Source organism: Triticum aestivum, chromosome 3D (assembly GCF_018294505.1).
Source record: "Triticum aestivum cultivar Chinese Spring chromosome 3D, IWGSC CS RefSeq v2.1, whole genome shotgun sequence".
Taxonomy (NCBI): domain Eukaryota; kingdom Viridiplantae; phylum Streptophyta; class Magnoliopsida; order Poales; family Poaceae; genus Triticum; species Triticum aestivum.
Genome location: NC_057802.1, coordinates 291,997,375 through 292,011,042, shown reverse-complemented (window position 1 = coordinate 292,011,042; position 13,668 = coordinate 291,997,375).

Sequence of the window (13,668 nt, the reverse complement as noted above, 5' to 3'; positions counted from 1 at the left end):
TGAAAGGGTTGGGCTTCTTCCCAGAGCTTCCATTGACGTTTCCATTCTTAGCTTCAGGACACTCATTTGTGTAATGTCCAGTCTTCTGGCACTTGTAGCAAGTAACGTGGCTTAGATCTTTCTTGGCGGGTGTTGCCGGGTTGGAACGGTTATGTCCGTTGCTTCCTCCATTACCATTCCCATTCTTGGGGCCACTATGATTGTATGAACTTCCTCCATTATGAGTGTGGCCTCCATGGTTATGAACAGGTCCTCCCGAGTTCGGGGTGAAATGGGGTCTCTGATGAGCTCCAGAATTATACTTCCCTTGTCCATACTTCCTCTTGCGGCTGTCAATCTGCTGTTGCTTCCCTTCAAGCATGAGAGCTCTATCCACCAACTCCTGGTAGTTATTGAAATTTTCCACCATCAACTGCATGCTCAGCTCATCATTCAGTCCTTCCAGAAACTTCTCCTTCTAGCTGCATTTGTAGCGACGTCATCTGGGGCATAACGTGCTAGCTTACTAAATTCATCCACATACTGGCCAACAGTGCGCCCTCCTTGGCGTAAGTTGTGAAACTCACGCTTCTTCATGGCCATAGCTCCTGCTGAAACATGGGCAGTGCGAAAAGCCTGCTGGAACTGGTCCCATGTCACACTGTCAATAGGGTAAGTGACTATGAAATTCTCCCACCATGATGCTTGATACGTCTCCAACGTATCTATAATTTTTTATTGCTCCATGCTATATTATCTTCTGTTTTGGACATTATTGGGCTTTATTATTCACTTTTATATTATTTTTGGGACTAACCTATTAACCGGAGGCCCCGCCCAGAATTGTTGTTTTTTGCCTATTTCAGAGTTTCGCAGAAAAAGAATATCAAACGGAGTCAAACGGAATGAAACCTTCGGGAACGTGATTTTCGGAACGAACATGATCCAGGGACTTGGACCCTACGTCAAGCAACCAACAGGGAAGCCACGAGGTAGGGGGGCGCCTACCCCCCAGGGCGCGCCCTCCACCCTCGTGGGCCCCCTGTTGCTCCACTGACGTACTTCTTCCTCCTATATATACCTACGTACCCCCAAACGATCAGATACGGATCCAAAAACATAATTCCACCTCCGCAACCTTCTGTACCCACGAGAGCCCATCTTGGGGCCTGTTCCGGAGCTCCGCCGGAGGGGGCATCGATCACGGAGGGCTTCTACATCAACACCATAGCCCCTTCGATGAAGTGTGAGTAGTTTACCTCAGACCTTCGGGTCCATAGTTATTAGCTAGATGGCTTTCTCTCTCTTTTTGGATCTCAATACAATGTTCTCCCCCTCTCTCGTGGAGATCTATTCGATGTAATCTTCTTTTGCGGTGTGTTTGTTGAGACTGATGAATTGTGGGTTTATGATCAAGTTTATCTATGAACAATATTTGAATCTTCTGAATTCTTTTATGTATGATTGGTTATCTTTGCAGGTCTCTTCGAATTATCAGTTTGGTTTGGCCTACTAGATTGATCTTTCTTGCAATGGGAGAAGTGCTTAGCTTTGGGTTCAATCTTGCGGTGTCCTTTCCCAGTGACAGTAGGGGCAGCAAGGCACATATAGTATTGTTGCCATCGAGGATAACAAGATGGGGTTTTTATCATATTGCATGAATTTATCCCTCTACATCATGTCATCTTGCTTAAGGCGTTACTCTGTTCTTATGAACTTAATACTCTAGATGCATGCTGGATAGCGGTCGATGTGTGGAGTAATAGTAGTAGATGCAGGCAGGAGTCGGTCTACTTGTCTCGGACATGATGCCTATATACATGATCATACCTAGATATTCTCATAACTATGCTCAATTCTGTCAATTGCTCAACAGTAATTTGTTCACTCACCGTAAAATACTTATGCTCTTGAGAGAAGCCACTAGTGAAACCTATGGCCCCCGGGTCTATCTTCATCATATTAATCTTCCAACACTTAGTTATTTCCTTTGCTTTTATTTTACTTTGCATCTTTATCATAAAAATACCAAAAATATTATCCTATCATATCTATCAGATCTCACTCTCGTAAGTGACCGTGTAGGGATTGACAACCCCTTATCGCGTTGGTTGCGAGGATTTATTTGTTTTGTGTAGGTGCGAGGGACTCGCGCGTAGCCTCCTACTGGATTGATACCTTGGTTCTCAAAAACTGAGGGAAATACTTACGCTACTTTGCTTCATCACCCTTTCCTCTTCAAGGAAAAACCAACGCAGTGCTCAAGAGGTAGCAATGCTGCGGGTCCATCAAGCTGATGTGCGGCAAAACACACTCTCTCCGCATTTGTGCATCCTGCAGTAGTCAACTCCCTTTCAATCTTGCGGAGCCAATCATCTGCTACAATCGGCTTGGTGCTACTGGAGAACACCGGCGGATTCAGCCTAAGAAAACGGGCTAAGTGATCAACTGGTGGTGGTGGTGGTGGTGGTGGGTTGTTGTTGTTGTTGTTCCCCTGGTTCTGATTCTGGACTAGTATCTGCATCAATGCATTCTGCTGCTGGATCAACTGAGTGAGCTCCGGTGGGAAAGCAAATCCATTGTCGCATCTCGGAGGCATCTGCTGGGTTTAGAAGAGGTGAGAAAACAGAATAGAATGAGGTCTAGGGGGAAAACACTACCCATATGCACATGAGACAAACACAAACATATCACTCAATCAAATCAAACAAGGGCATACAATCGGTCTAGAACTATCGTTACAAAAGTGCTTGGACTATACTATATACATGGTGGAATACTACTACTGATATGGTGGTCGACTAGAAAAATTGATCGGTCGAAGACTCCATGATATCTGCTCCAGCTTCATCAACATAGTCATCATCGCTATCGTCAGGGTCCAAGTCGGTGTCGTCGATGATGATGTAGTTCTCCGGGCAAGTGGAACTGTCATCTTCTCCTCCTGGCGCGGGATCTCCCATGAAAACTCCGATCTTCTTTATCAGGTCGTCATTCTTCTCCACTAATACGACGATTTCCTCCTCATAATCTTCGCGTGTAGCCTTGAGTTCTTCCTCCAGCTCTGTGATCCTTGTCATTGCCTTCTTCAAATCTATCATGCCTGCGCACATCTGGTTCTCCTGGCGTCGAATGTGCTGGTTTAACTCCTGGATGAAAGCGGTGATCGATCTATCCTTCCTGGTGTTGATCATCTCCCATTGCTCATCTCAGCGCCCACAAATCTGGTAGATTGTATCCTTGAGATCATTGTGGTAAACTTCTCCAATGCGTCCCATGGTGATGTGAGCTGCCATACTCTTTCCTAGACTCCAGGTTGGTGCATCAAAACAAAACTCTATGGGCTCAATGACAGGCGTGAATGTCCTTCCTGGAACTTGAACTTGAATCATCCAGTGCTCCTCTTCTGGTAAAGTGGCGTTGTAAGTCCTGGTGAAGCTTGATATTCCGATGTTCAGGTACCTAGTGACTTCCTTCAAGTGGCGTCCAAAAGGGGTGTCTTCATCCGGTTGCATGAACTTGATCCTTGCGTCCGCCATCCTAAAGAGTAGAAAATGGGGAGGAGTCAGAAATGAGAAGAGAGTAGTGATCTAGGGCTTTAGCTTAGTGGTCGTGCCCTACAGTCAGCGTGTGCTCCGATACCATCTTTGTAGCGACCAGACCTCAAACAGTCTGATCTATGTGCATCAGTGTCATCCCTGGATCGGTAATGCTGACACGCACAGTACTTGAAGGATTTATAACAGAGTAGCAATCACACACTTATTACATCAAATGCCTCAAAAGAGAACTTATTACAATAAATATGGCTTAAGGCCATCTAATACGAAAACAGCGGAAGGCTTGGAAGATAAAGTGAGTCCATCAACTCCAATGGCATCACTGAGTGAAAGACCACGACCTAAGGCTCCTTACTCGTCGTCTGGAAAGTCTGCAACATGATACATTGCAGCCCGAAAATGGGTCAGCACATGGAATATGCTGGCAATGTAACACAAGAGAGTAATGAACAGAATAAAGCTATCACTACATGCATATATGGCTGGTGGAGGCTGTATGGTTAACATGTTTTGCGAAAAGCCAATTTTTCCCTACAACAAAGGAATATATTTTATTTAACTATCATGGTGGTTGTTAAACATTGAGAATGGTAAACCCCATCTCAATCCCAATTAAAAGTAATCAATAACCCATTCAACTTTTATAATTAAGAGTGATGAGATCCACATGATAATCCAAGAACCAGATACTCAAGATGTCCATAACCGGGGACACGGCTAACCATGATTAGTTTGTACACTCTGCAGAGGTTTGCGCACTTTTCCCCACAAGAATCGATCTCCTCCGTTGGATTTCTCGCACTACATGATGTTAGAGACGGATGACCGAGACACAGTCTTTCAGAAGCGTTAGCACCTTACGATGGGTAGACAGTACCACCTACATCCCCTACATCTGCTAGTCTACCACTGTAAGAGTTCACACGACTTAATCAACTATGCCAGAGCCCATAATGGCATGTGGCTGCACACGGAAGTTTCTAGTATGAATAATCTCATGATCCCCTTGAGCCTGGGTGGCAGTCCATAGGAGAATCACATGGTACCCCGGGATTTCCAAAAAAACAGGCAATCATTGGATTCCCCAGGCGCCTCAATCCACCCAGATGTGTATTTAAGTTGCCACCTTAAGTTAAACCATTAATTAACAATCTCACATATGTCATGAATACTCTCAAACCCAATCCACGTCTACGAGCATAGCATAGAAATATAAGCAACGTAGAAGTAACTCTCAGGGTTTGGTAATAAACAGGTGAATAGGTACTACCTCATCTACTTCCCAAATCCCACAATTTAAATCAGATCCTAAACATGCAATTGTTTGAGGATTGATCTAATGCAATAAAACTAGGTATGAAAGAGGTATGATCAAAGTGTTACTTGCCTTGCTGATGATCCGTGAAACCTAGAGACTCGTACTAGCACGCTTCGCACTCCGGGTACTCTATCGCAAACAAACAAGCATACAATAAGCAATCAAGCAAGGGCATGGGTAAAACTCAAATAAGAGATCTAACCAGAAAATTCAACTTAAGAACTCCGGTTTGCAAAAAGAATCAAATCAAACGAAGCAACAAAACTCAAACGGCGAAAGAAACAAGCTTCGTTTACTAATCTGGACTAAAGTCAAATTTTACAGTAGCAAAATCTTGTTTAAGTTGGTTAAACAGAAATAGGGTTTCGAGACGAAACTCTAGGCACTTGAATCGCCTGATTCCGATAAACGAGCGAAAAGTTATACTAGAACGAAAATCGGATCAGAAATCACGATCGAAAATAATCGCGGAAAATCCGAGAAAAAGTAAAACTGACGAACAGACTAACGAACGAATGTTCGTTATCTGCGGCTAATGGGCGAAAACCGTTCGTTAAAACGAACGTACGGACGAACGTCCGCTAGATAACTAAACCGGAAAAAACCAAACCGAACTAAAAAAACAGATCTAGGGTTTTGAAAAAAATGATCGGTTTTTCTCGCGAAAACCGAGGTGGCGGCGGCGACTACCTCCGGCGGGTCGGTGAACGGCGGCGGCGGCTGCGGGCTCCGGCGGCGGCGCAGCGGGCTCCGGCGGTGGCGCGGCGGCTGGCGACGGCGGCGGGCGGCGGGGCGCTGCGCGAGGCGGCGGCGAGGCGAGGCGACGGCTCGCGGCGACGGCGGCGGCGCGGCGTGGGTTAGGGTTTGGGGCGCGGGTGCGGCTGGGCTGGGCCTCGGGCGGCTCGGGGCGGCGGCTTATAAAGCCCCCCGGGCGGAGTCCCGCTTGGGTACGGCCCGGAGTCGGTTTGACTTTTTTTTAAATAATTCCGACGTGCAGAAAAAGAAAGAAAAGAAATACTAAATGGATTCCAAAAATCCTGAAATAAATTTAGCCCGTCCTCTAAAAATAGGCCGGACAAGATGAACATTTATTTGGGCCTAAATGCAATTTTGAAAAACGCATATTTTTCCTAATTCAAATAAAATAGCGATAAAACTCCGAATAAAATTCTTATTTGATTTTAATATTAAATCTCCGCTATTTCTTGATTTTGAGAAAGTCATTTTATCCTCTCTCTTTTATTTTTATAAAAGAAATATTCGAAGAGAAAATAATTAAAATCAAACGATCCTCTTTCCAAAATTCGAGAAAACTCGAATATAAAAATAATGAAATCCCCAACTCTCTCCGCGGGTCCTTGAGTTGCGTAGAATTTCTAGGATCAAACAAAAATGCAATAAAATATGATATGCAATGATGATCTAATGTATAACATTCCAAATTGAAAATTTGGGATGTTACAGCCTCAGCCCAAAAACTATGTGGCGACTTATATTCATCCAACATGGACCTTGCCATCTCCACAAGTGTGCGGTTCTTCCTTTCTGCTACACCATTTTTTTGGGGAGTGTATGGAGCTGAATATTGATGCTCAATCCCTTTATCACTAAGAAACTCTTCCAAGGTGTAGTTCTTGAACTCAGAGCCATTATCACTTCTTATTGCCAAGATTTCTTTGTCAAACTTGCATTGTGCTTGATTGGCAAAATCAATGAAGGTGATCTTCATCTCGTCCTTGGATTTGAGGAAGAAGACCCATGTATATCTTGAGTAACCATCAACAATGACAAGTCCATACTTTTTCCCACCAAGACTATCCCATGAAGGAGGCCCAAAAAGATCCACATGAAGGAGCTCCAAAGGCCTTGAAGTAGACACAATATTCTTGGGTGGGTGCTTTGATTGATGTTGCTTCCTGGCTATGCATGCACTACACACACGATCTTTCTCAAAAGAGACATTGGTTACTCCAAGGATGTGATTACCCTTTAAGAGATCTTGAAGATTTCTCATGCCGACATGGGCTAGCCGGCGATGCCATAGCCACCCCTTGTCGGCCTTGGCCATTAGAAAAGTTGCATGGAATGTGCTCTCTTTCGATAAATCAACCGTGTAAAGGTTGCCATCCAACTCTCCAACAAAGGCCACTTCGAGGGTATCTCTCATAAAGACTTTCACATCCGTTAGTCCAAAGAGTGTATCATAACCAACAGAAGCCAATTGGCGAACAGAAAGCAAATGGTATTTAAGGGATTGGACAAGCATGACATTTGCAAGAGACATGTCATTTGTGATAGCCACCTTGCCCAACCCGAGTACATGTCCTTTTGATCCTCCACCAAACATAATGCTCATAAATGGTTGAATAGCTTCCATGAAATCGTAGAGCAATTTGCTATCTCCGGTCATATGATTGGTACATCCACTATCAATCACCCATTTTACTCCACCGGAGAAGGCAACCTACACACAATTATTACTTGGTTAGAGGCACCCATTTTGCAATGGGACCTCTCAAGTTAGTCACAAGGGTCTTAGGGACCCAAATTGCATAAAACCAAAATGCATTTCGAGGACCAACAAACTTTGCATAAACTTCTCCATCCTTAGTCTTACGAAGTACATAGGATGGAGGCATGAACTCTTTTGGCTTGTTGAGAGTGGGCATGCACCTTGTGGCCTTCCCACTAACAACCTTACCTTTCTCCTTGTGCCCTTCTCGTAAAAAAGTTTCTTTTAGAGGGGTGGTGCACTTTTGAGCGGACGTCTTCTTCTTGCTTGTGCTTGGGTCAAACCCGAGTCCCTCTTTGGCAAACACCTCATTGTGTTGGCTCAATACCTCATTAAGGTTCTTTTGCCCTTGAGCACATGTCATGAGACCTTTCTCGATTTGAGCCTTGAGAAAGCGATTTTCCTCAAGAATAGATGCTAGATCACTACTAGAGTTAGTACTACAAGCATCAACACTGATAATAGGAGAAGAGTAAGACTTGGCTAGAGTTTCAAGATAAGTAAGCTTGAGCGTCTCAAAACCCTTTGTAAGAAGGGTGAGCTCTTCTTACTTAGCCTTGAGAGACACGGATAGGAGCTCACAATCCTTAGAGAGAGAAGCATTAGACTTCACAAGCTTACTTTTATCATTCATCAACTCTTCGCAAGAGTCAATAGCCTTTTTCAAGGAGGCAAGATCTTTAGTATGAACATCAATGTTTGCACCAATTTTCAAGCATAGTTCATCATTTCGTGCTTCCTCATATTGGACTTTTCGCTCAAGGATTTCATATTTTTCCTTTTCCTCGGTGACGAGGGTTTCGAGTTCCTTAATGGTGATGGTGTGCTTACTCACCATCTCCATAAGCATACGAAACATAGTGAGCTTCTTTCCTTTGAGGGAGCACATGAAATTATTTAGTTTAGCAAGCATAGGATCATGTATATCATCATCCTCATAACTATCCTCCGCATCAAGATACTCATCACTAGGAGTAGGAAGAGTGAAAAGAGTAGGGTTTGATCATCGAGTTACCTTGACCTTGTCAGGAGAGCTTTGGTCCTCTCCATCTTCCACCACAGCCTTTGCCATTAGGCACTTGTGAGCGTTGCCCTTGTAGTCCTTCATATAGTTGTAGGTGACAACATCACCACTCTTGTTGACTAGCCTCAATGTGTTTTGAGAATCTTGAGCAGCTCCGGAAACACCACTAACATCATCCGGATCGGATTCTTCATTGTTGGGAACGTAGTAATTTCAAAAAAAATCCTACGCACACGCAAGATCATGGTGATGCATAGCAACGAGAGGGGAGAGTGTCGCTAATGTACCCTCATAGACCGTAAGCAGAAGCGTTATGAGAACGCGGTTGATGTAGTTGTACGTCTTCACAATCCGACCGATCCAAGTACCGAACGCACGGCACCTCCGAGTTCAGCACACGTTCAGCTCGATGACGTCCCACGAACTCCGATCCAGCAGAGCTTCGCGGGAGAGTTCCGTCAGCACGACGGCGTGATGACGGTGATGATGTTGCTACCGACGCAGGGCTTCGTCTAAGCACCGCTACGATATGATCGAGGTGGATTATGGTGGAGGGGGGTACCGCACACGGATTGGAACAATCAACTTGTGTGTCTTGGGGTGCCCCCCTGCCCCCGTATATAAAGGAGCAAGGGGGGAGGCCGATCGGCCCTTGCATGGCGCGCCAGGAGGAGGATTCCTCCTCCTAGTGGGAGTAGGACTCCCCTTTCCTAGTCCCACTAGGAGGGGGAAGGAAGGAGTGGGAGAGGGGGAAGGCAAGGGGGCGCCCCCCCCCCCCTTCCTTGTCCTATTCGGACTCAAGGGGAGGGGGCGCGGCCTGCCCTGGCCGGCCCCTCTCTCTCCACTAGGGCCCAACAAGGCCCATTAACCCCGGGGGGGTTCCGGTAATCCCCCCCCCGGCACTTCGGTAAAATCCCGATTTCACCCGGAACTATTCCGATGTCCAAATATAGGCTTCCAATATATCAATCTTTAGGTCTCGACCATTTCGAGACTCCTCGTCATGTCTGTGATCATATCCGGGACTGTGAACTATCTTCGGTACATCAAAACACATAAACTCATATTACCGATCGTCACCGAACGTTAAGCGTGCGGACCCTACGGGTTCGAGAACTATGTAGACATGACTAAGACTTGTTTCCGGTCAATAACCAATAGCGGAACCTGGATGCTCATATTGGCTCCTACATATTCTACGAAGGTCTTTATCGGTCAAACCGCATAACAACATACGTTGTTCCCTTTGTCATCGGTATGTTACTTGCCCGAGATTCGATCATCGGTATCTCAATACCTAGTTCAATCTCGTTACCCGCAAGTCTCTTTACTCGTTCCGTAATACATCATCCCACAACTAACTCATTAGTTGCATTGCTTGCAAGGCTTATAGTGATGTGCATTACCGAGAGGGCCCAGAGATACCTCTCCGACAATCGGAGTGACAAATCCTAATCTCGATCTATGCCAACCCAACAAGTACCTTCGGAGACACCTGTAGAGCACCTTTATAATCACCTAGTTACGTTGTGACGTTTGGTAGCACACAAAGTGTTCCTCCGGTATTCGGGAGTTGCATAATCTCATAGTCATAGGAACATGTATAAGTCATGAAGAAAGCAATAGCAATATACTAAACGATCAAATGCTAAGCTAACGGAATGGGTCAAGTCAATCACATCATTCTCTAATGATGTGATCCCGTTAATCAAATGACAACTCATGTCTATGGCTAGGAAACTTAACCATCTTTGATTCAACGAGCTAGTCAAGTAGAGGCATACTAGTGACACTTAGTTTGTCTATATATTCACACATGTACTAAGTTTCCGGTTAATACAATTCTAGCATGAATAATAAACATTTATCATGATATAAGGAAATAACAACTTTATTATTGCCTCTAGGGCATATTTCCTTCAGTCTCCCACTTGCACTAGAGTCAATAATCTAGACTACACAGTAATGATTCTAACACCCATGGAGTCTTGGTGATGATCATGTTTTGCTTGTGAGAGAGGCTTAGTCAACGGGTCTGCAACATTCAGATCCGTATGTATCTTGCAAATCTCTATATCTCCCTCCTTGACTTGGTCGCGGATGGAATTGAAGCGTCTCTTGACGTGCTTGGTTCTCTTGTGAAATCTGGATTCCTTTGCCAAGGCAATTGCACCAGTATTGTCACAAAAGATTTTCATTGGACCCGATGAACTAGATATGACACCTAGATCGGATATGAACTCCTTCATCCAGACTCCTTCATTTGCTGCTTCCGAAGCAGCTATGTACTCCGCTTCACACGTAGATCCCGCCACGACGCTTTGCTTAGAACTGCACCAACTGACAGCTCCAGCGTTCAATATAAATACGTATCCGGTTTGTGACTTAGAGTCATCCGGATCAGTGTCAAAGCTTGCATCGACTTAACCATTTACGACGAGCTCTTTGTCACCTCCATAAACGAGAAACATATCCTTAGTCCGTTTCAGGTATTTCAGGATGTTCTTGACCGTTGTCCAGTGATCCACTCCTGGATTACTTTGGTACCTTCCTGCTAAGCTAATAGCAAGGCACACGTCAGGTCTGGTACACAACATTGCATACATGATAGAGCCTATGGCTGAAGCATAGGGAAGATCTTTCATTTTCTCTCTATCTTCTACAGTGGTCGGGCATTGGGTCTGACTCAACTTCACACCTTGTAACACAGGCAAGAACCCTTTCTTTGCTTGATCCATTTTGAACTTCTTCAAAACTTTATCAAGGTATGTACTTTGTGAAAGTCCAATTAAGCGTCTTGATCTATCTCTATAGATCTTGATGCCCAATATATAAGCAGCTTCACCGAGGTCTTTCATTGAAAAACTCTTATTCAAGTATCCTTTTATGCTATCCAGAAATTCTATATCATTTCCAATCAACAATATGTCATCCACATATAATATTAGAAATGCTACAGAGCTCGCACTCACTTTCTTGTAAATACAGGCTTCTCCAAAAGCCTGTATAAAACCATATGCTTTGATCACACTATCAAAACATGTATTCCAACTCCGAGATGCTTGCACCAGCCCATAGATGGATCGCTGGAGCTTGCACACTTTGTTAGCATCCTTTGGATCGATAAAACCTTCAGGTTGCATCATATACAACTCTTCTTCCAGAAATCCATTCAGGAACGCAATCTTTACATCCATTTGCCAAATTTCATAATCATAAAATGCGGCAATTGCTAACATGATTCAGACGGACTTAAGCATCGCTATGGGTGAGAAAGTCTCATCGTAGTCAACTCCTTGAACTTGTCGAAAACCTTTCGCAACAAGTCGAGCTTTGTAGACAGTAACATTACGGTCAGCGTCAGTCTTCTTCTTGAAGATCCATTTATTCTTGATGGCTTGCCGATCATCGGGCAAGTCAACCATGTTGGGGAACGTAGCAATAATTCAAAATTTTCCTACGTGTCACCAAGATCAATCTAGGAGATGCTAGCAACGAGAGAGAGGGAGTGCATCTTCATACCCTTGAAGATCGCTAAGCGGAAGCGTTACAAGAATGCGGTCGATGGAGTCGTACTCGCAGCGATTCAAATCGCGGAAGATCCGATCTAGCGCCGAACGGACGACGCCTCCGCGTTCAACACACGTACAGCCCGGGGACGTCTCCTCCTTCTTGATCCAGCAATGGGAGAGGAGAAGTTGAGGGAGTACTCCAGCAGCACGACGGCATGGTGGCAATGGAGCTCGTGGTTCTCCGACAGAGCTTCGCTAAGCACTATGGAGGAGGAGGAGGAGGTGTATGAGGAGGGAGGACTGCGCCAGGGAAGAGGTGCGGCTGCCCTCCCACCCCTCCACTATATATAGGGGCAAGGGGAGAGGGGGAGGCGCCCTAGGGTTTCCCCTAGGGGCGGCGGCCAAGCAGATTGGATCTCCCTAGGGAAAATCCTAGGGAGACTTGCCCCCCAAGCCAAGCAGGTGGAGGCTTGCCTCCCAAGCCAGGTGGAGGCGCCCCACCTCCCCAAGTAACGTGGGAAAGGGTGTGGGGGGCGCACCACCCCTTAGTGGGCTGGTTTGCCCCTTCCCCTTTGGCCCATGAGGCCCTCCAACACTTGCCGGGGCTCCCGAAACACCTTTCGGTCATGCTGGCCATAGCCTGGTACCCCCGGAACACTTCCGGACTCCAACACCCTTCGTCCAATATATCGATCTTCACCGCCGGACCATTCCGGAACTCCTCGTGATGTCCGGGATCTCATCCGGGACTCCGAACAACCTTCGGTAACCACATACTATTTCCCATAACAACTCTAGCGTCACCGAACCTTAAGTGTGTAGACCCTACAGGTTCGGGAACCATGCAAACATGACCGAGACACCTCTCCGGCCAATAACCAATAGCGGGATCTGGATACCCATATTGGCTCCCACATGTTCCACGATGATCTCATTGGATGAACCACGATGTCGGGGATTCAATGAATCCCGTATACACTTCCCTTTGTCTATCGGTATGTTACTTGCCCGAGATTCGATCATCGGTATCCCAATACCTCGTTCAATCTCGTTACCGGCAAGTCTCTTTACTCATTCCGTAACGCATGATCCCGTGGCTAACTCATTAGTCACATTGAGCTCATTATGATGATGCATTACCGAGTGGGCCCAGACATACCTCTCCGTCATACGGAGTGACAAATCCCAGTCTCGATTCGTGCCAACCCAACAGACACTTTCGGAGATACCTGTAGTGCACCTTTATAGCCACCCAGTTACGTTGTGACGTTTGGTACACCCAAAGCATTCCTACGGTATCCGGAAGTTGCACAATCTCATGGTCTAAGGAAACGATACTTGACATTAGAAAAGCTCTTAGCAAACGAACTACACGATCTTGTGCTATGCTTAGGATTGGGTCTTGTCCATCACATCATTCTCCTAATTATGTGATCCCGTTATCAATGACATCCAATGTCCATGGTCAGGAAACCATAACCATCTATTGATCAACGAGCTAGTCAACTAGAGGCTTACTAGGGACATGTTGTGGTCTATGTATTCACACATGTATTACGGTTTCCAGTTAATACAATTATAGCATGAACAATAGACAATTATCATGAACAAGGAAATACAATAATAACCATTTTATTATTGCCTCTAGGGCATATTTCCAACAAACCAAAGTCCACACTTTGTTCTCATACATGGATCCCATCTCAGATTTCATGGCCTCAAGCCATTTTGCGGAATCTGGGCTCATCATCGCTTCCTCATAG